Raw genomic sequence first — 3,940 nt, forward strand, 5'->3', positions numbered from 1 at the left:
TTTTTTGAGACAGGGTTTTTCTGTGTAGTCCTGGCTTTCCTGGAACTCTGTAGACCAGGCTGGCCTGGAACTCAGAAATCTGCCTACCTGTGCCTCCCAAGTGCTGGGATTAAAGGCATACACCCGGCCCAGCTTTGCATTTTCTAAGCTTGTTTATTTTCCCTTCACTTCAGGCCATTCTTTCTCTTTCAATGTTATGCATTTTGTTTGTTTGTTTGTTTGTTTTTGCCATACGTATCTGTCCCAGGAGTACACAGCTTCTGGTGAGTACAGGTGGGAGCTTGATTCTGAGTACAATCCCTGATTCTTACTTACATCATGTGAGTACGCTGCTGCAAAGATGTATGAAACAGACCAGTTTTGTAGCCAGGGAACAAAAAAGGAATGGCTCTACTAAAATTTAAAATAAATAAATAAATAAATAAATAAATAAAAACATTCTTTAAAATAAGGAGAGAAAACCACAAATTCTATAATCATATGCACATCTTCTTTTCTTTCTACATATTTCTTTTCTTTGTTTTTCTCCTGCCGGTGAGTTTCATACAAGCAATGATCTCAGCATAGTCATTCAGTATTCATCATTTCAGCTTAATGTGGGAATGCAAGCATTTCCCAACATTTCTATAGATCCTCTGCATTCTCTTTGAGATAGCTGATCAATACAGCTTTATAGAGAGGAACCGCAATTCGTACTGCCAGTTCGACTTGGGGACACTTAAAAACCTTGCATGCATGCCTATGTATATATATATATATATATATATATATATATATATATATATATATATATATATATACAGACACCACAGCAGCAGCCATCTCTGTGATTGTTTGTCCTTTTTCATTTCGTTATCTCCATTTTTTTTTCAGGCTATGTTCCCAGCAGCAAGGGGCTTAGATCCAAGGACATCATCACTGTTACTATTTATAATTTCCATTTCCATTTCCAGTGGTTGCTGCAGCCCACAACACAAGTGTGGACCCCGACATCATCTTCCCACTTCAGGTGGGTGCGGCCTCTTTGATTTCCTGATACAATCCAAGGCCAGCCTCTGCCTGTCAAGGATGCACAGGTGATGAGATTCTTTATCTGCCATTTCTCCTGCAGAGTCTTCTCATTTAATCTTTGCAGCAGTTCTCGCTGGCAAGTTTTCTTGCTTATATTGAAAAAAAAGAATGGATCAGGACAAGGCATCATCAGATCAATAGCCTGCCCACAAGCTACCCAGAAGTAGGCTCGGGACTCAGACTCAGTCCTGGCTCTGTCTGCCCCTTTCTTTCCCAGTTTGGGTAGTCCAACAGTAATTCCTAACCTCTAACCTCAAGAGCTCAGACTTAGAGCGTCATAGACTCTGTGGATACAAATACAGCCATGCTGAGTTATCAAAGGATCAGGGCTGGTTTCTAAGAAAGAATAATTAAGTTTGTCACAGAGGTGGTAGGGGGACAAGGGTTCAAAGACAAGACAGTGGAGGAGAGTAATTTTCTAGAGAAAATGCGAGAAGGCATTTCAGAAGAGAAGACTGTGCTTTGAAACGAGACCTAGAAGCACGGAACAAAATGACATGTGTGGAAGCATTGGGAAGTATGGTCACCAGGGCATGAAATGACAGCGGGATGAGGATGGTTAGGCTGAGGATGAAGCTGCAGGCCAAGCTGATGCTGGAACCAGCATTCTGGGCTTGGCCCTATCAGCCAGTTTGGCCCAAATCTGCCTGTTCCTTGGGATTGTTGAGGCAAATCCTAGTTTTATGTTATCTGGTTAGTTTTTAATTGAATTTTAGTCCCATTGGGCTAAATTCTTTGTAGGTGGGACCAAGGGTGACTCTTATGTGCCACCAAGAAAATTTTTTTTATGATTATAAGAGAAAATCGCTCACTGTATACTACAGAATAAAATTCTGACCCTTACATAGTAGAGTCAGGGGGATGCATGTGGATCAGATTGGTGCTGAAACAAGAGCTCTGGGGGTACGATGAATGTGTGCTGTGCAGGACGGTAATTGCAATCAGGTATGGGTGTGCTGTAGTCAGAACCACAGAGCAGATTCCTCTCCCACAGCAGTTCTCAGCCTTTCTAATGCTGCAACCCTTGATACCATTCCTCATGTCCTGCAACCATAAAACTATTTTGTTGCTACTTTATAACCATAATTTTGCTACTGTTATGAATCATAATGTAAATATCTCATGTGTAGGATATCTAATGTGTGAGCCATGTAAAAGGGTCATTGAACCCCCAAAGGGTCACCATCCACAGGTTGAGAACTGCTGCTCTAGAGTCTAGTGAAACTGGACACTGTACCCCAGTGGTTATGCGATGCCCTAGCTGTAATGTCAGAGGAGCCAGGGACAGAGCTTCACAGATTTGTTGCCTGGGGAGTGTAAACCCAGGCATCAATTTTTCAACCAGCCACCCACCCCCTGGCCTGGGATGACCTTAATGTGTGAACCCTGAGTATATTGTAAAAGCTTATTGGAGATGTAGAGTTTCACCCCCTACCTAAGATTCTATCCTGTAACATGGTCCCAGAGTATTCTCATACACAAATTGGAATACACTGCTCCACTGATATTCCAGAAGTAGTATCATTAATGGTAGGTAATATTCTTTAGTAAAAATATCAGTATATGTAAATGTTTATAATAAAATAAATAAATATATCTGACAGAAGAAAGCCAGTAGTTTAGGTATATGACAAAGTACCCAGGGCATGCCATATTTGAGGGATTATAACTTTTTTTTTGTGCTTGTGTGCATATATAAGCATGTGAGCATATCTTTGACAGACAGGACAGAGAGATCATGTCTATGCCATATATTACCCATCCATTTTCCAATATATGGCATAGACATGCACAAAAAAGTTATAATCTACATGCTTAGTCATGAGGGAGTGGCACTATTTGAGAAGGATTAGGAGGTGTGAACTTGTTGGTGGAAGTATGTCACTGGGGGTGGGCTTTGAGGTTTCAAATGTTCAAGGCAGTTTCAGTGGCACTCTCTTCCTGTTACCTGGGGATCCCGACTTGCCACTCTCAGCTACTTCTCCAATGCCATGTCTGCTGTGTGCTGCCCAGTTCCCTGCCATGATGACAATGGACTAAACCTCCAAAACAGTAAACACATGCCAACTAAATGCTTTCCTTTGTAAGAGTTCCTGTGGCTGTGGTGTCTCTTCACAGCAAAACAATACTGGCTAAGAGAGGAAGTGTCCCAAAGATTCCATCACCTGGATGCCACCACAGTGGGACATGAAATTGGGAAACAAATCACATGCAAACCCCAGTGGCAAGAAAGGAAGTCTGCCACTTGTAGTCCAGGTTTTCAAACATTCTCCAACTTGCCTTTAACAATGATGCTTGAGCTGCTAGACTGAAGGGCTTTGGTTCCTTCATAATCCTTGGCTGTGCCTATTGTCATTATTAGTTTGTGGGTACACTGAGAGCAAAAGTACACTGGCAGTGATGGGAAATCCTCACTCTGCTGGAAAGCTACTCAGGTGTTTTCTCTGGGCTAAAAGCTGGGCCTGCCTTCAGCACTGGACCTCTCCTTCAGATGCATATCTGGACTTAGCATTACTCCAAGAGCAAAGAGGGGAATAGGGAAGGGTGTATGACTTGACAAAGAGATAAAGATAAAACAAAACAGAGACAGCACTTTGAAAAGGAGAGAGACAGCAATGTGGAGGAGAAGAGAGTAGAGAAGAGAAACAAGAGGAATAGACTGGAATAATTGGTTATGAGTCCAAAGAAATGTGCTGTTAGGAAGAATGTCATAGTCTGCTTAGGGTGTGTGTATGTGTGTACGTGCATGAGTGTGTGTGTGTGTGTGCGCACGCACGTGTGCACGCACACACACATTCAAATATGTCTAAGGATGGGAGAAGTGGTGGGAAAAGAAAAAGATGTGAGCCACCCTTTGGAGGTAAGTGAA

This window comes from Mastomys coucha, unplaced genomic scaffold (genome assembly GCF_008632895.1).
Source record: "Mastomys coucha isolate ucsf_1 unplaced genomic scaffold, UCSF_Mcou_1 pScaffold21, whole genome shotgun sequence".
NCBI classification, from domain to species: Eukaryota; Metazoa; Chordata; class Mammalia; order Rodentia; family Muridae; genus Mastomys; species Mastomys coucha.